This window comes from Ambystoma mexicanum, chromosome 10 (genome assembly GCF_040938575.1).
Source record: "Ambystoma mexicanum isolate Mex_15411 chromosome 10, UKY_AmexF1_1, whole genome shotgun sequence".
Taxonomy (NCBI): Eukaryota; Metazoa; Chordata; class Amphibia; order Caudata; family Ambystomatidae; genus Ambystoma; species Ambystoma mexicanum.
This window is the reverse complement of record NC_090932.1, coordinates 390,254,560-390,275,652: the sequence shown is the minus strand read 5'-3', so window position 1 is coordinate 390,275,652 and position 21,093 is coordinate 390,254,560.

Here is a 21,093-nt window from a genome sequence, read left to right as displayed (position 1 = left end):
AGGACCGAGATTTGAAACTGAACGATGGAGTAACCAAAGGGAGAGTGGTCAGAGGAGGAGTGTGAATTAGAGAGAAAGTCACGGTCTACAGGGTTCCAACTAGATGTGGTGGGCTAGGCATGGATGGAATAGAGGGAGTGATCAGATAGGAGGGTGTCAAGATCAAGGCAGCTGGCTGGAAATGGCTTCCGCAGGTTATATTCCCCCAGCATGACAATGTGTTTGTTGGTAGGAAGTGACTCACAGAGTAGGTTCAACTCAGGGAAGAAGGAGTGGAGAGGACCCAGTGGTCGATAAACAGCCAGATCAGTTACAGGAGTAGGAGGTAGTCGTTGAATAGTGCCATATCTAAAAGAAAAAGAGGTGATGTCAGACAGGGGAATGTGAGCAGTGTTTGGGGCCTTATTGAAAAGGAACCTCACTCTACCACCCTTCCCAATAGTCTTTGGAGAGTGGTAGAAATTAGCATAGTCAGTGTGGACAGCTCATAGTGTAGCAGAGTCATGAAGGGGGATTCATGTTTCTGAGAGAGGAAGAGGAGACAGTTGAGGGGAATAATAGTCAAAGTGGTCAGCGATGTAGGAAAGCTTGTTGCAGAGGGAGTGTGCATTCCAGCGGTCAAGCGAAATAGGCATATGAGGTGTGGGGGTTAGGGGGGCCAGTCGGTAGATGAGGGGAATAGATGAGATTGGACCTGCTAGGCATATCTGAGAGTCTTGAGAGGTGGAGGTTCAGAGGGATAGGAAGCCGATGGATAGTGAAGAGAGTGGGGAAGAAGTAAGACATAATGGAGGCTGAATGATGTGACATAAATGAAAGAGAAGAATAAGTAGAACAAGGAACAGAGCAAAGTCAAGATGCACAATGGAGGGTTAAAGAAAAGGGAAAGTGAAGACTATGAAAATAAAGTACAGCCCGAGATATAGAGTATGCGTTGGTGAGTGCAGGGAAAGGGTGGATGGTTGGTTGAGAAGAAGCAGGTCGAAGTTCTGATTTGGGTAGAATGCTGCTATGGGTAACCAAACCAAAGTTCAAAGGGTGAAAATAATAATGTTCCTTGGTCCTGTGAGGGATAACAAAAGCTCCATAGTGTACGGATAGTCAAATGGTAGAAGCATCCCCATGCGAGGAAACAAGAGTCAGGTAAAAGGTGAGCTCGATGAAGTCTCGCCTTTAGAAGGAGTTCTGTCCCTATGCTCTTTCCAGCCCTAAAAGGCCCAATCAGGGAGTTGTTCTAGGTTGCAGATGTCAGGGAGTGGACAACCAGAGGATATTAAATAAGGCAAGCAGTGCACCTCTTAACCCTATGGGCCAGGAACAGTGCTCTAGATGGATCTGAATCTAAAAGGCACAGTGCTAGGTCTTTCAGGCCCAGGGAGATTTGTTTTGCAGTATCCATGAGTGTTTTCTGATTTTCTTTTGCCCAATGGAACATTGCTGAATTCCTTTTTCCATTTTTACCCCTTTGTTTACCACAAAAAGTGGGCTGAGACCCACATTGGGCACCCTTACTCACCAGTCCCACATCCCCTTCATATCCCATCCCCATACTTGCCATCTATAGTTTTGATGTACAAACTGTGGTAACAATAATTGTCAAATACAATTCTGCAATATTGCATTTGGAAAAGTGTTGAATATCATTTTGCAGGAAGGACCCTCAGATGGTGCACAGGTTTCTCTGGGAAAGCCGGATATGTCCATGGAATAATGACATGAACACAACTGTTTAGTCAGCCACGTGTCTCGATACGAACCAATCACACTTTCAGGTATGGTCCTGGGTGTTATAAACCCAGAAGCTTGGTTTGACAGGCAGGACCCTTACATGAGGCACAGGGTCCTCTTGTGAAAACAAAATCAAAATATCGAGGCTGTGTACCCCAAAAGGAAATACACCAAACACGGGTGACAAAGGAACATACAAAGATCTTTTTATTTTATACCGAACAGTTTTCCAAGAAAAGTAACAGATAGCTATTGGCCCTCAGTACAACACAACAAACTCCAGCGTGGTTCAGTGTGCTTAGTGAGAGACGCTGTCCGTTAAAATTTGTTGCTCTTTTATACCATTTGCGAACATGATGTCCAACCCTACTTCGGGTTAATATTCCTCTAATACATTACTGATTTAGGGTTCATGCCGAGTTCGCACCACTATATGCATAGAGATTGCCTTTAATACATTCGCCAACAAGCCTAAACGGTAATAGTGTATTTTAGGATTTCTCATGAAGGTCTTCTCAAACATTAATACAATGTAGTTAAACAAGTGTTCTTAGTTCATTATTTGGATACATTGTTCTTAACATATGCTCGCGGATTAGTTTCATTGGCGCAAGTAATCCTTTACACACAGGTCAGCGAAGGACAAGGTCTCAGTTCACGACCCCAACAAGTGGCCTGCAGGCAAGTTACATATTGATTACACACAGAGGTCAAGACGGCCATGTTGTATTTTGGAATGACATTGTCCACCATTTTAACTCACAGGGTGACTTTACAGAGAGAACATAAAATTGCAGATTGACCTAAAATGGCGGCTTACATTGATTCTAAGGTCAGGACCTTGCAACACAGATTTCTTCGCAAGTGACTTATAAGCAGCTTGGCGTAGGCCAATATACATATATTCGTTGCAATAGGAGGTCCGATATAATTTCTCATTTGACAAACCCTCCTTTTGGCCTATGCCAAGTGCTAAACTACTTCTGATCTCCTTGCAAATAGTTCCATGCATCATCGTCCATGCACCCTGAATCATTGTCAGAAATATCTATTGCCATCAGGTAATTTGTTAAAATTTCTTTTAACACGTATTCCTTGGAGGTTTTATCTGGGGCATACACTTTATGTCCTATTGTACCTATCGCTTGTGCGCAACATTGCCCTAGCATCGAACATATACTAGGTAGACATTGGATACAACAACAAAGGAACAACAGAATTCCCAAAATGATCAGTAAGACCGAAAGTACCTTCCAAACCCAAGATCACAAGAAGTCCCAGAACCAAGCGCTAAGATCCCAGTTTCCCTCAGGAACATGCACTTCTGAACTAAGGACGTGCAGATTCTGTATTGCCTTGAAGATAGCTGGGGAGGAATCTGGCGTGAAAACACAGCAAGCGGACCCCACTAATTTACACACTCCACCGCGTTCAGCCAAAATGACATCTAATGCCATCCGGTTCTGGAGCGCTACTAGTCTTATCGCTTTCTGTTCTAATGTCATATTATAGAGTATGTCAATGGTCCGGTTGATGGTTCTCTCCAGTACTCTCGTTAGTCTTCTGATATCCTCGGAATTCGCTATCTGACCCCAAAATGGCACAAATGATTTTGCTACATCTCCCAAGACCTGTGCTGGAGTGTCACCATTCTCGTCCCGCCGTGGACGAGTCTTTGAAACCTCTACTGTACTAGCTATAAACACCCCAGGTAACATGATCCATAAATAACAGGTTCCCTGCCAATCCCTGGGCAACCATGGAAATGCTACATTACCGCAAACAAAGTAGACAGGTTTGCCTACATACAAAGGTCTGTCTTCCCCAGTCAAATTTGCAATGCTGGCACAACCTCTAAAATCTCCCATTGACTGAGTACCATTCCTCTGTATGCAGAAAGAAACTGAATCGGGGCTATTGTTAACAGTGTAAGAAGGAGACATGGCATCCTTATTGCCTATCAGAGCCATCTTAAAGGAAATCAAAGATTGGAAAGGACGAGACAGTCTATCAGAAGGCCTAATACAAGCAACATTGAGCTTACTCCTATTTGAGAAAAGCGAGCATCCCAGGGGAGTCAGAACACGTTTCTCAAAACTATTCAAATTAGTGCCATCAAAGTTCCCTGAGATGCTATCGTTCCAACGGCCAAAGAACAGTGCTCTAAGTGAAGCATAACAAGCAGTTGTCAAAGGTAAAGGATGAATATACCAACCTAACCCCATATCCCCGTGTTGCGGTAAATGTGATCAGACCCAACACTTGGACTTATTAAAAATGGCATGCGTGGCATTCATGATAAGTAGCAGAGTGTTATTTTGGTACCTTTGTCTATACTGGGAGTCCCTAGGGGACAGAGTATGCAAATGTACAAAGGGAGTAGGAACAGTGGGTACATTTTCAGTCGGTAACAAGGACTCTAAAGGATGAGTTTCCTCGAGGTTCCATAAGCCTAAGACAATGAATATTATAAAACCAAATATTATTATAAAAACACAGCAATACGTTTACGGGGCCCAAATACTTTGTCCATTATCCCGGCTGGTCACACAATCATTTACAAGTCCCATACGAGCGGTAGCGGTGACAGGCATTGCAGTCTTCAAACGGAAACCCCCAATGTTCGTTGCTGGTGACCTCCCGGCCGCGTGACTTCTTAGTCCTTCCACAACCCTAGCCAACAGAATCCCCTTTCTCAAATTTGGGCAAAAACAAGCCCTCGATGATCCTTTCCTTCTCCGAATGCACAGCCAAACCGTGCCGTAAGTCTATCAGATGCACAGCAAAACTGTGCCGTAAGTCTATCAGATGCACAGCAAAACCGTGCCGTAAGTCTATTTTCTTGGACGCAGATTGTACCTTGCTTTTCCCGGTACTGATTGATCCAGAAACAATGTGTCGTCACCTCACGTTGGAAGCAACGTATCAGAAAAAAGTGAAGATGCCGAATTTGAAATGACAGTTTCGGGAAGCAAAACTTTTGGAGAGTGTGGAGACAAAATGGCAGGTTTCCCAAGCCTCACAGGCTCAGAAAGATTCTCTGATACACTCTCAGCGCTATCTACTGCTTTGGGATCGTTGGTTGCAGCGTTAGTGAGGGGTTCTGTTTCTTCTGTATCGTGTGGCACTGGGTGAGGAAGTTTCTTGACGTTCGACGCATGGATCCAGTTCTTTCTGCCAGAAACCCGCACCACCGTCTGTGTGACAAATAGGACTTGGAATGGTCCTCACCAGCGAGGTGCAAGGCAGGAAGAACGCTCAAATGCCTTGATGAGCACCCAGCTCCCAGGCCCTATGCTGTGGCCCGGGCTATAGTATCGCACAGGTAAAGCCTCTCGCACCTGGTGATAAATCAAATATAGGTTTTTAGTCAACTGGCTGCAATAATCTGAAAGTAATACATTTTCAACATTTCTCAAAGATCTACATTTAGGAAGGTTCCAGATATTGGCAGGTCTCCCCATTACCACCTCAAATGGTTAGAGCCCAGTCTTAGTTTGAGGGGTTGTACGCATGGCTAATAACACGATCGGTAAGGCGTCCGGCCATTTTAATTTAGTGCCGGCACACGTCTTAGCGAGCTTGTTCTTGATGATACCATTGTGTCTTTCTACTAGTCCGGCGCTCTGAGCGTGTCTGGCCGAATGGAACCGTTTGTCGTTCTGTAATGCCGCACATATCTGCAGAATTACAGCAGCGACAAAATGTGGACCATTGTCCGACCAGATGACTCTTGGTAGCCCGAACCGCGGGAAGTATTCTTTTAACAAGTCTTTGCAGTAGTCATGGCTGCAGCATCTTTAACAGGTAAGGCCTCGACCCATTTACTAAAAGCACAGATGACAACTAACACATACATCATATTATTACACCGTTCCTTTTCAATAAAGTCGAAATGGATGACTTCGAAGGGGACAGAGGGTGGGCCAAAAACTTCCCCTTGGAGTTGATGTCCCCTTTCCCACATTGTGTTGTAGGCAAATCATGCAGTCCTGAACATAGCGCTGGGCAATTTTCGAAATTTTGTCAGTTGCCCAAACTTTCTCGTGACTTTCTGGGCACATATATGCATAGGACCATGGGGCATGATGACCATCATCATTACATAAGCGTCAGGGAGTAGCAATTTCCCTTCAACTATGTCCCCCCAACACCCGTCATCATCGTGTTTCCCCAAGCCTTCAGCCCACCTCTTGGATTCTTCTAACGTGGCATCAGCTTGGATATCCCGTACAGACCCAACACCCTCGTCCATTGCATAGGCATTTACAGTCTCCCTTGAAACATACATCTCGGTAAAGAGATTGGTAGCAGTTTGTCTAGCTATCTGATCAGCGAAAGCATTCCCTTTTCCTATGTCATCTGTAATCTTTCGATGGGCTGCACATTTTATGACGGCTAACTTAGTAGGGAGCACAAGCGCTGAGAGCAGTTGTACTATTAGGGAGCCATGCTGGATTTTTTTGCCATGTGAAGTTAAGAACCCTCTCTCTGACCAAAGTCTCCCAAAGTTGTGAACCACCCCAAAGGCATACTGACTATCAGTATATATGTTTACTGTAAGCCCTTCTGAAAGTTCACAAGCTCAGGTCAATGCTATAATCTCTGCGGCCTGCGCAGAGTTATGCGTGATTCTCTTGGTTTCCACGACCGTGCTTAATGTGGTGATTGCATAAGCAGCTGTGGATGTACCATCTGTAAGTTTGAAGCAGGAGCCATCACAAAACAGCTCTCCTTGCGGATTATTCAAAGGAGTGTCTTTCAAATCAATTCTACCCTTTGTCTCTTGTTCGGTAGTATACAGTCATGTAACTCTTCATCGCCGCAAGCAGTACCTTGCGGGAACGGTAGGAGTTCAGCCAGATTAAGAACACAACACCTCTTAAATTTTGATGTGAGGAGCAAACAAGATCAATTCATATCTCATCAACCATGCGGAAGTGAGGTGTTGCGTTTGGGTTCGGTTTGGTAGAACATCTACAGAGTGAGGCACCATCAGGGTCAGATCATGGCCTAGGACCATTCCCTCACTCTGTTTTACAGACGCAGCAGCAGCAGCAGCGACAGCTCGCAAACATCTTGGCAAAGCGCATGCTACACCATCAAGGGCGGAAGAAAAGTAACGGCACAGCCTATTCTTCCCTCCATGTTCCTGCGTTAATACAGCCAAAGCACATCCATCACATTCATGCACAAACAACACAAAGGCCTTTTCATAGTTTGGCGTGCCCAAAACTGGTGCCGAGCATTATGCAGTCTTGAGCAAGTGAAACGATTGCTGGTGCTCCGTGTTCCACGGCAATGGCAAAGAAATGCCCTTCTTTGTTAAAGCCAACATCGGTTTGATCACTAGTGAGAAATTCGGGATCCACAACCTACAGTAAGAAGCCATACCTATCAAGGATCTAACTTCCTTCTGTGTATTTAGGACAGACATGCCAGAAATGTGTTTTTTCTTTCAGTTGTCAATCTTCTTCCCTCCTTTGACAGGAGATAGCCTAAATAGGCGACCTCCTGGCAACAATATTGAAACTTTTTAAGCAAAGCTTTGTGACCATGTTTAGCTAGATGAATAAGCAACAACACAGTGCCCTCTTTACAGGCGCTCTCAGAGTCAGCAGCTAAAAGCAAATCATCAACATACTGAAGCAATGTACAATTCAAGGGTATCAAGCTGTTCTTTCAAAGCCCTACTGTAGATGCTAGGACCCTCTGTTTAACCTTGAGGTGCACGAGTAAATTTGAACGAGCGTCCCCCTATGGTGAACGCGAACAAGTATCTACTATCCTTGTGTATAGGAATACTAAAGAAAGCATTCTTCAGCTCCACAACACTAAAGTAAGTAGCTGTAGCTGGAATCATGGTCTATATTGTCGTCACATCAGGCGCAATTGGGAATTGCGGAGCGACGACTTTATTAATGGCACGCAAATCAATTATGAAACGGAATGGAATTGCATTATCGCCTTTTTTGTACATGGGTAAAATAAGACTATTGCACAAACTTCCTGAAATTTCCTCAATCACCCTGCGATGCACAAAGTCGGAAACAATGCATTTCAAAGCTCGCTCACCCTCAACTGAGATCTTATAATGGGGAATGCGTGGCAGCTCAATTCCATGTTTCAAAATTATCTTAACAGGCTCAACCTGTAAAACACTGACATCATTGTCGTCAACAGCCCATAAGCACTCTGGTACATCACTGAATTCTGGCGGTAAAGGTCTGGTTAAGAATTGAGAGGCAGAAAGTTGCTGTGGTGAAATCATCAAGCACACTCCATCAGAAGAACAATAAATTACTGCATTTAATTTTTTCAACAGGTTCAACCCTAGCAAATTCTCTCCACAATTCGAAGTCAAAAGGAATGGACAGTGGTCCTTAAAGGGACCCAAAGAAATAGGTACCGGAGAAGAAACTGGACAAACACCTGGTGTGCCAGAAAACCCTACAGAAACATTGGTTTGCCCTGACAGTGGAATATTTGGAACCCGTGAATGATAAATGGAACACTTCTGTGCTCCAGTATCTATCAAAAATGGATGTTTCCTATTTCCCACCACCATTTCAACGTAGGGACCTTTCTGATTGACGGGAATAGGTGTAGGTTCCAAACCCTGCGTCGGGCAATCCTAAAAAAACAGAATATCATAAAAAGGAAGCTCTTCAGATAGATATGCAGCAGAAGGATGATCAAATATGTTCCTAGTATCCACACTCTGAGTCTGATTATCCTGTGAAAAAGGTTGCTGAGGATCCTGTGGAAACTGACCTCTACCAGGGCCCCCAACACCCGGGCGACCTCTGGATCGTCTACCCATATTCCCAAGTGTGTTATTTGACCTCTGTCGAAGGACGGGGCATTGTGCACGCCAATGACCCTCTTGTCGACAATAGGCACACTGGTTAATGTTCACAGGACCCAAGGGCACATTCCCTTCTGGAACATACTGACCTCTAATCTGCGAACTACCCCCTCTGGGGCCTCTAACGATTTGCTGTAATAGTACTTTAGTCTTTAAATCACCTTTTTGCTTTTAAACTCTATCTTTTTCATTGTTGACGCGATTCTCGTAGTACTGAGCCATGTGCAGTACTTCTGATTGGGACTTCGCTTGCCAAGAGCTCTCAGAAGACATCATTTGTGACAGATGTTAGGTAACAATCGAAGCACAAATTTGTCCACAAATAATCTTTTCCCAGACTCAGTCTTGTCGGCTGAAATCCGAGAATACCTGTTCGAACCGATTAAAGAACACAGTAGCACCCTCAGACTTCCCCTGGACACAGGCCGTAAGTTTGTCCCAAATAATTATTTTCTCGGGAATTATGGTTTTCAATTTTGCAATGATTCTATCAGGCAAAGTTAGTATCACCTGGGGCGGTGTTTCACCAGCTGGCCTTTCTCCATCAAATCTAGTTATGTTCGCCCATGTATCTCCCAACCCTGGTACGTCGTCTATAGTCCTAACTTGTTTCCACAAATCTACGGGCAGGAGTACAGGAAATAACAAATCAATATCACCTAGGGTGAATACTGAGGACTGCAATACAGACTCTATTTCTTTAGAGAATCCAGTCGCATTTTTCCTAATATCAGGAATATATTGTATAATAGTATTCACTTCCTGTCTTGAGAACGGGACATGAACAAACTGCGATACATAATGTGCAGGAATGTTCACTGCGACTACATTTGTTGCAGGATCCGCCGCAATCTCAACCTTCGGGACAAATGTCGGAGGAACCTCTCTCATAGACAACTGTAATGCTCACCTGGCTCCCACGGAGGCGCTGGTCTGGTCTGGGTTGCTGTGGCCTCTTCAAGCGTGATGCGCAGAATTCGGACCACCGATTGAACAGGACCCCCAAATCTTGCTTCTCTGGCCCGTAGGAATATCCTTCTGCAGATGAGAAAGGGGATTAACTGTCTGCTGAATAGTGTGCTTGCTCCCCTCTTCCCCCCTTCGTTCCCCCCGATTTAAGCTCACCTTATGGTTTGGAAGGATGAACTCTCCATCCTGCTTCTGGTGCAGGGGCGCGCGTTCGTCCAGTTACTTCACTGGTTTTCAGAATGGCGCTGGCACATCCACTTGACTTTTCTGAGCGATACGCCGTAAGTATGAAGATGCAAAAGTTCAAGTGTGAGCCTCCTTTTATGTTGTTTTTTCTGTCCTTTATTTCAGGTGCAGAACAAAGGCGATGCGTTGAGGGGTTAAATTGCCGGTGGTAAAATCAGGTGAGTTAGTGATGAGGGCGACCCCTCTAAATGTCTTTATAATTTCCCAGTAATGTCTTTTGTCCTTTCCCCATAGGGGCCGGGGTGCGGTACCTGCCAAAGATGCGGCGCCGACCCGAGATGTGGAATGGTTCATCAAGAAAAGCCGGTAAGTAATATGGCTGAAAATTCGGCTTTCCTCTTGTGTTCCCTTGCTCACATTTTGTCTCTTCTTCTCTCCCCTAGGTACAGAGATGTGGCGACCGGTGCTGAGAGCCGCGATGGAGCCGGGCGGCGTCTCGGGAACAGGTGAGTGAAGCGCGGCGCTGCAGCGAGCAACGCGGTTCTTTTAAATGGAAGTCTTCTTTCAGGAATGCTGGCGTGAAGATTCCGGATGCTGGTAAGAAGGTTGAATAAGTTCTTGGTTTTCACCTTTCTCTTCTCTTATTCCCTTACAAGTGTTCCAGGTTTGAGGCGGGCGTGGCTGGAGTCCAGGTGCAGGAGCAGACACGGTGAGCGTTCAGCTGCTGGGATGCAGAACAACGCGAAGCACGTGTGGCTGTCCGGGGGTGGTTTAAATATCTTTGGGAGAAGTTCCAGGTTAGTATTCTTCCACAGCCCCACCCAAGTAACAAAATAGTTCCTTCAGAAAAATAGTCCCTCCTAAGCCTCATTTGGCTTGGTTCTTCATGCAGCATGGTCTGTATCAGGTGAGTGTGCAGCATGGTCTGCTTCAGGTAAGTGCACCAAACACTTCCCCTTATGAGCCTGGCGCCTATGGCGCCAGGACTGATGTCCAACATGAGCTTGGCGCCAACGGCGCCAGGACAGAGTCCAAAGAGCCCCTATAAAGGGCCGCTGGGCTTTTACCCGGGGGCGTGATGCCTGCTCCTGGGGGTGCTGGGCCTGGCCTGGTGCTCCGGGGGTAGGCATCATGACAGCAACTGAAAAGTAGGCAACTCCGAACGCTTACTAAGCAACAGAGCTAAGTCGAGCGCTAGAGCAGTCGAAGAAGTGTCAAGTGCAAAAGCTCTCTTATAAATACTCAATATCTCTGTGGGACAACTAATCTTTCTCTTTACACAATCATCCTGTAGGTGCTCTATCATTATCTGTATCACTTTCCTCTGCATTTCTGGTGTATACTGACTGTATGTGTCATATACCTCAACTGGAGTTATCGACATATCTGAAATCCATCTAAGCGCATCTTTCGTACAAATTCGTGCTTCCTCAGATATCGATTTACGACAAGGAAGGAACCGTTTCTGTACATACATACTTTCCCCCTCATCATCCTCATTCTGTAACCTTCCCAACTCCTTTCTATACTCAAATAACCTCTCGACATGCTCATTTACTTTCTCCACAGTGTCTCTTGAAAACGCTAAAGTGTTTAGATCTCTTAACCCTTGCCGGAGATCTGTATTATTTAATTTGCCCCACATTACACATAAATGAGTCCCTAAACCTTCAATAAAAACATTTTTCTCAGGGAAATTATCCATATTAAAAAAGTGTGGCAAAAACATTAGCTTGATCATCTCTCTCCATACAATGCTTAGCCCATGCAATCAAATCACGTTTCTTCTCTGGTGGTACAGTATTGCGAGTGACAACCCTTGACCCCGCACCCTGATCGACTACAAGCGGCACAGGACCACTTGGAAGAGGGGGAGCAGGCAAATTCAATGGAGGTACTGTTACTGGTGCAATAGGAAGGGGTGGGGGAATAGGTGGAGGAACAGTAACTGGAGGAAGAGGAACATTAGGAGGAGCAGGAACAACAGGATGAGGCAAAGCAGCGGGAAGAGGGACATACGGAGGTGGCACAGAGGCACCAGGCCTTAGTTCATTTAGCAATTTGTCTATGAATTTGTCGGAAACATGAAGGTCTTCAGAAGGATACATTTTCTGAATTCCAAGTAAGAAAGCCCTTTCCATATTCCTTGTCGACTCAGAATGTTTATCTTGGTCATACAATAATGATTTTTCGGCGTTCATCTTATGACGGCGCACATGTTTTTCTCTACTCTTAAGTTGCTGCAACGCTTCTTTTTTCCAGTTGTGCAAAACATCAAATGCTGCAGGTCTAGCCTTTTTCTTTAATAGAATTGACTCTAAATACTCAATACGAGGGATTTCAAAATTACCATTGATCGGCCACTGAAGTTCGGAGGCATGTCTGGTTTGTCTGTGCCAAATATCATTAAACACTATACTTCCAATGCCATGCTTACAGTACATAGTACACGCCAGCGACTCCTCCTGTGGTGCTGGACGGCTAAATTCCAAAGATTGTCTATCGCTGCAGAACAACGCCCTGAAGCAGGTAGACAATTTCCCAGGCATATCAAATTATTGGTGTTACCTCGTCAATAATTGTGTCTGCAGATACAATACGCCAAAACCAAATTATCAGGATTATTTAAGAATCGGGTCACGACTCACCTGATCAATCCTAAGGAGGTCCGATCGGATTACAAAGAATCTTACCTAACTAATTTTACCTCATGTTTGGTGATTTCCGCAAATCTGCCCGCCTCGTTAAGTGGACCCTCGTCAAGATGCCATCTCTTACCACAAGCTAATCGTCCAGGGATCGGGTCGTGCACCGATGCTGAGGTGTTGCGTCTCATTCAGAAGGGGCCCCTTATTTTGTCACACCGTCCGATCCCGGTCCGATAGCGTGTGTCAACCTTTGACAATCCGGCATCAATCTTGAGGGTCCCTATTCGGGCGCCAACTGTGAAAACAAAATCAAAATATCGAGGCTGAGTACCCCAAAAGGAAATACACTGAACACGGGTTACAAAGGAACATACAAAGATCTTTTTATTTTATACTGAACAGTTTTCCAAGAAAAGTAACAGATAACTATCGGCCCTCAGTACAACACAACAAACTCCAGCGTGGTTCAGTGTGCTTAGTGATAGACGCTGTACATTAGAATTTGTTGCTCTTTTATACCATTTGCGAACATGATGTTCAACCCTACTTCGGGTTAATATTCGTCTAATACATTACTGATCTAGGGTTCACGCCGAGTTCGCACCACTATATGCATAGAGATTGCCTTTAATACATTCGCCAACAAGCCTACACGGTAACAGTGTATTTTAGGATTTCTCATAAAGGTCTTCTCAAACATTAATACAATGTAGTTAAACAAGTGTTCTTAGTTCATTATTTGGATACATTGTTCTTAACATTTGCTCGCGGATTAGTTTCATTGGCGCGAGTAATCCTTTACACACAGGTCAGCGAAGGACAAGGTCTCAGTTCACGACCCCAACAAGTGGCCTGCAGGCAAGTTACATATTGATTACACACAGAGGTCAAGACAGCCATGTTGTATTTCGGAATGACATCGTCCACCATTTTAACTCACAGGGTGACTTTACAGAGAGAACCTAAAATGGCGGATTGACCTAAAATGGCGGCTTACATTGATTCTAAGGTCAGGACCTTGCAACACGGATTTCTTCGCAACTGGCTTATAAGTAGCTTGGCGTAGGCCAATATACATATATTCGTTGCAATAGGAGGTCCGATATAATTTCTCGTTTGACACTCTGGGAAAGCAGGATGTGCCAAAGAAAAAAAGTGAAAACAACCATCCAGTCAGTCACATGAGCTCTGGAAGCAAATCACTTTGTGTCAGATGGATGCCAGATTTACAGGCAGGATGCTTGGTCTAGTAGGTCCAGGGAGCTGAGTTTTGAAGACAGGGTACTTTGAAAATGCAGGATGTGGTCACGATACAAATGAAAATGATCATCCAATCAGTCACATGTACCACTGAGAGCCAATCACAGTTCTCCAGATAGCGTCCAACCTTGCAGGCAGAGTCCTGGTCATTGTAGGGCCTGGGAGCTTAATGTTTATTAATGTATTACATCAAAAAATATAGTACATAAAGCGTGATGGTAAATGATGGACCTTGAATACTATTGTTTTCTAATCCCATTCACAATGCTCTTGTTCCTATGGGATATTTAATTGTCGACTTTTGAGTTCCTGCTTCACTAAATTAAGTACACAATTCTGTATCACTTAATATAGATTAAACCTTCTTCAGGGTATGTTGATTTCATTACAGGACTACAACTAAAGCGGACATAATTCATTGTAATGAAGATTACAGTAAAACACTTCTGTGGCTAAGCAGAGGCTTATGTAACTTCTGAGAGAGGCATCTCTCCCTGTTCATCCAATGACAACTCGAACTGTAAGGGATTGAGAAGAATCTCTCATATCTTAGCTGAGAAAAGGAGCATAGTCTGCAATAATTAATCCTAGGTTTCTGTTTTATGAACACATTTAAACACCTTAATTGCTGATGGGGCAGAGAAGACAGAGTAACTAGAATACGAATGTCTTTCATTTTGGGTGACTTTAACATGTGGTGTAATGAACCTGGAGAAACGGATAGCAAGTATCTTAATGATATTTTGTTATCCCATGATCTCCATCTGCTTTCCAATCAACCAACACATATAGGAAGTCACTGTCTGGATCCTATATTATCCAGCGGTTTCATTTTATTTCACTCTAAAAATATACCTGTTCGTTGGTCTGACCATTCTGTGATTTGTTTTACCATGGCTGTTGACAGCATGTCACACCAAAATAATATGAAGGATACCCTAGTGGTTCATCATAGAAAGAAAGACCTTGATCGTATATCCAGTGAGGACATGTTGCGTGATCTAAGGACCAATCAATCTGACATGACCTGAGCAGTCTTATATACTAGGTCTTGACTACAATGCAAGCAAACTGTGATGCCATGGCTCCCTGTAAAACTGTTAGGAAACGGTCTACAAGGAATAACGAATGGTTTAATGATACATTAAAAGTCCTTCTGAGACAGTATAAGAAAGACGAAAATAGATGGTTTAAGACCAGGGATGTAGGCACTCGCACTGTAGCAAAACTCGCCCTGAAGACATATTTGGATGAAATCCTTAAAGCTAAATCCCTATGTCTTCAAGGACAGATCAATCTGGCCCATAACAGATCCCAGTCCTTGTTTAAGGTCATTCAAAATTTCTCCATTCTATTGTGTACTAATTCTAATATTTAATTATCCCAAAAATTGGGCAACGGTTTTAACATATTTTTTGCAGAGAAAATAGAACGGATTCGGGAGAACATTGATACTCAACACATAAACTTACAATCTAATATAACTGTTAAGGCCCCACACCCAGATAATACATTGCGCTTGCCCAAATTACAGGCCGATTCATGGAATAATTAGCGCGGCGCAAGTGGGCAAAAACGTGCGAATCGCAGTGGAATAGCGAAAATCGCAGTGCAAGTGCGAAAATCGCACGAAAAGCAGCGCACGTCGATTCATGGAAGGCCGTGCGCGAGAAAACCAGCGGATGTGCGATAAAAAAGTGCGCGGCGCACGTTGGCGCACAGGCCATCTAACAGCGTGCGCCAGGTCACAGCGAAAATCGCACAGGCCACAGCGAAATTCGCACATAGCGCGGCGCACGCAACAAAAGTAGGCGGAACACGGGCGTAACACTCGGAATGGGGAACAACTTGCCAAAACGTGGGCGTCACGGGGGAAGTACAGGGCACAAGTGCGCGGAACGCCCACACGCTCGCCTACAACACGTATTCATGGAATAGAATAGGGGAAAAAAGCGCACGCTCAAACCAGTGCACAGGCACAAACACGACCGCCACAAGAAAGCAGGCGGTAGCGTCTCTGCGGCTGTAAGAAATGTGCGCCAAAAGGTGCGCCAACAAATAGCACCTATATACTGCCATGATGAATGTCCCATACTGTGGCCCTCCAGGAAAAATGACGTGCAAAGGGGTACCCACAAACACGGATACCCGCTGACAAAAAATATGTGTGCGTGTATACCGGGGTGCGCGGGAAGTCTCACACGCGATTTCAGCAGGGTACGTGCATCACAGGGGTTCGCGTGAAGTTATTCACGCGATCGGGCCTGGGGGAGCGGGCTACGTGTATTTCAGGGGATCGCGTGAAGTTTCTCACGCGATCGGGCCTGGGGGAGCGTGCTACGTGTATTTCAGGGGTTTGCGTGAAGTTTCACACACGATCGGGCCTGGGGGAGCGGGCTACGTGTATTACAGGGGTTCGCGTGAAGTTCCTCACGCGATCGGGCCTGGGGGAGCGTGCTACGTGTATTTCAGGGGTTCGCGTGAAGTTTCACACGCGATCGGGCCTGGGGGAGCGGGCTACGTGTATTACAGGGGTGCGCGTGAAGTTCCTCACGCGATCGGGCCTGGAGGAGCGGGCTACGTGTATTACAGGGGTGCGTGAGAAGTTCCACACGCGAATAGCCTGGGCGCGTGTATTTCAGGGGTGCGCGGGAAGTTCCACACGCGAATAGCCTGGGCGCGTGTATTTCAGGGGTGCGCGGGAAGTTCCACACGCGAATAGCCTGGGCGCGTGTATTTCAGGGGTGCGCGGGAAGTTCCACACGCGAATAGCCTGGGCGCATGTATTTCAGGGGTGCGCGGGAAGTTCCACACGCGAATAGCCTGGGCGCGTGTATTTCAGGGGTGCGCGGGAAGTTCCACACGCGAATAGCCTGGGCGCGTGTATTTCAGGGGTGCGCGGGAAGTTTTACACACGAATAGCCTGGGCGCGTGTATTTCAGGGGTGCGCGGGAAGTTCCACACGCGAATAGCCTGGGCGCGTGTATTTCAGGGGTGCGCGGGAAGTTCCACACGCGAATAGCCTGGGCGCGTGTATTTCAGGGGTGCGCGGGAAGTTTTACACGCGAATAGCCTGGGCGCGTGTATTTCAGGGGTGCGCGGGAAGTTTTACACGCGATTTCTGCACGGTACGTGTATTTCAGGGGTGCCGGGGAGTCCCACATGTGATTTGACAGTGTGGGTCCTCCCAGGTGTACCCTGTACACCCTCCATGGCCCCTGCAGGCAGCCCACACCACAGGGGACTACCCTGCATCCCTGGTCATGTCCCGCAGGCAGCCCACCCAACATGGGCATGCCCCCCAGCAAAGGCACATGTCTCCTTGAACTAATGAACACCAACTCATGTCCCCTTGCACCCCCACCCCCCAGCACTGTGGGGCACCTGCCAGCAGGCCCCCACCCATGTCCAACTCATGTCCCCCACCACCCCCACCCCCCAGCACTGTGGGGCACCTGCCAGCAGGCCCCCACCCATGTCTCCCACCACCCCCAAACCCCAGCAGTGCAGGGGCACCCTCCACCAGGCCCCCACTCATGTCTACCACCACCCCCACCCCCCTAGCCACCAGGGGCACCCTCCACCAGGCCCCCACCCATGTCTCCCACCACCCCCACCCCCAGCCACCAGGGTCACCCTCCACCAGGCCCCCACTCATGTCACCCACCACCCCCACCCCCCAGCCACCAGGGTCACCCTCCACCAGGCCGCCACTCATGTCTCCCACCACCCCCACACCCCAGCAGTGCAGGGGCACCCTCCACCAGGCACCCACACATGTCCCCCTGCCCCCAGGTCCTGACGATACTCAATCATGGCAGTAATGGGCAGCATACCCAGCACAAACACCCAGGCAAGGATTGCATCCACCCACATAGTGAATGCAATTACATGATACAACCCCAATGGCAAGTCTGTAAATGAACACATGTCCGTCACACACACATACACAATGGGTGCAAGTGAATGTCAAAACCCATATCATGACATGTATGAAACCAATGAGAAAATACCACAAGTGAAAGTTAAAAAAACATGTATTAAAGATGAAAAATAAGTAAAAAAATCAAACATACAACAATAGGGATAACAAAATAAATGGTCCATGTCCGAGAACAAATGTAAAAATAAAAAAAGCAAAGTAATCCAAAAACAAATGTTGTCCAAAGCAAAATCATGTGGAAGTAAAATAATGAAAAACCATTTCCTCATGGTGAACACAATAATTAATAAAAAAAATGTTTCTTCAAAAAGCAAACTATATACACGAAAATTCCAGGGTCCATGAGCCCAACACCATAAATGAAACCTACTACTACCTAATGAAAGTAATATATACAAAAAAGTGGCCATTGTCCGAGCGGTCCAAAAAAACAAAAATTAATAAAGGAAACCTAACACTAACTAACTAAATAACTATATACAAAGGCAGCGGGCAAGTCCTGCGGCTCACTCGGTGATGTTGCTGGCCAGGACATCATCGAACTCCATGTCGATGTCCTGGAGGCGGGACTATGTCCTGGCCCCGAGGTCTCGCAGGGATAACCCCATGTCCAGCTCAAACTCCCTGCGAGTTTCCTCGAGGCACTCAGCCCGCCTCAACGCCCGACGCATGGAGAACTCTGCCCTGACCATGGTGAGCCGCTCCTCTTCCGCCCGCTGCCGCTCCGCACCTATCCGCTGGACCAACTGCTCCCACACGGAAGACACCACCATCCCAGGGTTGCCCTGCCCTCCGGCCGATGCCTGCCCCTCTGATCTTGAAGGCCCCGAGCCATGATGCCTCCCACGTCGAGCCTGCTGCTGCCTCCGACGCCACTGCCTCTGCCAGCACGACGGCATCCAGGCTGATGGAAACCACCGACGCCATCGTGCACGTGCTCTGCCTGATGATGCTGTCACATCTTCCATCTGCTGGGGTCCAGTTGCTGTGTTGTCCACCCCTGCTGGACCTCCGACTCCCAACTGTGGCAGGGATGGGATCCCCACCGAGCTGGCTGCATTGGTCGGGGCAGGTCCACAGGGGGCCCTGGTGGCATCTGGGCCGGAAGACGGCAAGGAGAACGACTGGTGTATAGCCTGCACAGAGGAGGAGAGGGCCGCCAGATTGGACAACACATGCAGAAAACCCCCGAACATGGCCGATCCCAATTGGGCCACGTCGGCACGGTGCACTTCGTGATGACGTGCGTCCTCCTCCCGGGAAGCACGCACGGCATCACGAATCAAAGCCGTGCGCATCGCGACCCCAATCAGGACCTTCTCCGCACGGCCAGGGGTTCCCACGTCCGCAGGTGGAGGGGAGTCAGGTGACATGGACATCCCCTCTACCTGCGGACGGGCCTGGGACGGGGCATCCCTGCTGGTGCATGGTGGTGCACTCACAGGGTCAGGGACAGCGACATGCACAGGCCCCTCCACGGTGACCTGTGCTGCCTCCTGCCCCTGGCCCTGGACTGCACCACTTGCACCAGCAGGGATGCCCCCACCAGGCCCCATGTGTGCCCCAGTGGCGGCCTCCTCCTCCTCTGTGCAAACCACCAACCTGGATGGCTCCTCACCGTCTCCCACCGTAGCAGGCCTCTGTGGGGGCTCACCCACCCCTTCCGCTGCAGCCGTGGGGGCATCCCCGCCGCCTTGCTCCACAGCGCCGTCTCCGCCCTCTTCTTCACTAGCCGCTGCGTAGAGGGAGACAAAGAACACAAGCATCAGGGCACTGTACAATGGTCCCCTAGACAGGAAGCAATAGCAGATGAGCACCACTGTCAAAGTACACTTCCATCATGTCCCTCCACAACACATGGGTCAGTCCAGGCAAAACACACACAGTAACAGGCATGGTGCATGCCATGGACATTTCCATGCATGTCCAATGGACTCTTGAAACATTCAATGATATGTAACTCACATGCATCATGGCTCATGCCTATCACATGCACACACTTCACCTCAGTCACATCCATCTGGCCCCAAACACACCAAACACAGCGGATACAAGGGTAATTTGGCTGCTTCACTGAATCTGTGCATTGTCACACGCATGTGTCATGCATCCATGGCATGCACAAGTCACAGACACGCAGGTCAGGCACACAGACATGGCTACCATATATGTACCTGGCATCAGCACCCATCCCTCACCCCCACCCATGTCCAGGTACAGAGACTGGCATGCTCTCATGTTCAAAATCTGCATAGGGCTCCCCATGCGGCATTTGAACACATGCAACAACCATGTGGGTCACACATCACTGGTCGCACATGCATTACCATGATGTCCCTGCACACATACATGCATACATGGCCTATGGCACACATACAGGCAAGTATCATAGAACCAGCACACGCAACATGCCCTGTCTCACACAGTAATGCTTGGACACTTACCGCTCAACTCCAGACGGGCCTCCCTCTCAAGGATCTGGGCGTGGAGCGCTGGGCGTACGCGTTCCAGGACCCTCATCTGGATGGAACTCGTGCGGCCCCGGCCCCCCTCCACGAGGCGCCGGGCCTTCACAAGGGTCCTGGACCTCAAGTCCTCCCAGCGCTTCTTGATCTTCAGGACGTTGCGGGTTGCCACCCCCTCCGCGTTGATGGCAACCACACAGTCGGCCCAGATCCTCTCCCGTCCTTCCTTGCTGGCGCGGGACGATCCAAAGAGGGCATCATACTGCCCCAGGACATGCTCCACCAGGACACCAACTTCGGTGGCAGTGAAGCTGGTGCCCCTCTGCCCCTCTGGCCTGGGGTTGCCACTGGTGCCAGATGTGGAAGTGCCCGACATGGCAACCCCAGAGGCAGGTGTGGGTGGGCAATTGGGTCCTGGGGCTGGGCTGTGGAGCGATGTAATCCCAGTCGGGAGTCTTCAGTTCCAGCAGGGGTGGACACAGCAACTGGACCCCTGCAGATGGCTGATGTGCAGGCACCAAATGGCAGGGCACGGTGGCAGCAGGCAGGCAGGCAGGAAGGCAGCAGCAGATGGCACGTGGGAGGCTGCTCGGGGCACTGGGGGGCAGTAACTCGGCCTTCTGGGCAGGAGCGTGGTCTTCCGTGTATTTTCGCGTGGCCAGCTTGATACGGAGTGATTTGGCACGTGAAAATCCTGCATGTCAGCGTGAAATCCGAGGAAAGGCCCTTAGCGCGTAAGCGCGTCAGCACGCATACGCAATTCTATTGGACCAGAGTCCCTCAGCGCGTAAGCGCGTCTGTGACGTGACCCGCACGGGTGTTCCCCACTCACCACGTGATGACGGGGCACACGTGGAAATACTGCACGTCAGAGTGTCATCGCGTGTAATTGGACAAAAGTGCGCGTACACGCGATTGGCCTATGTACGTGTATTTCATGGGTGCGCGGGCACTTACACACGCAAGTACGTCAGCGAACCTGTATCCCGTGGTGCGTGTGAATTTCCACACGCTATTGGACTGGGA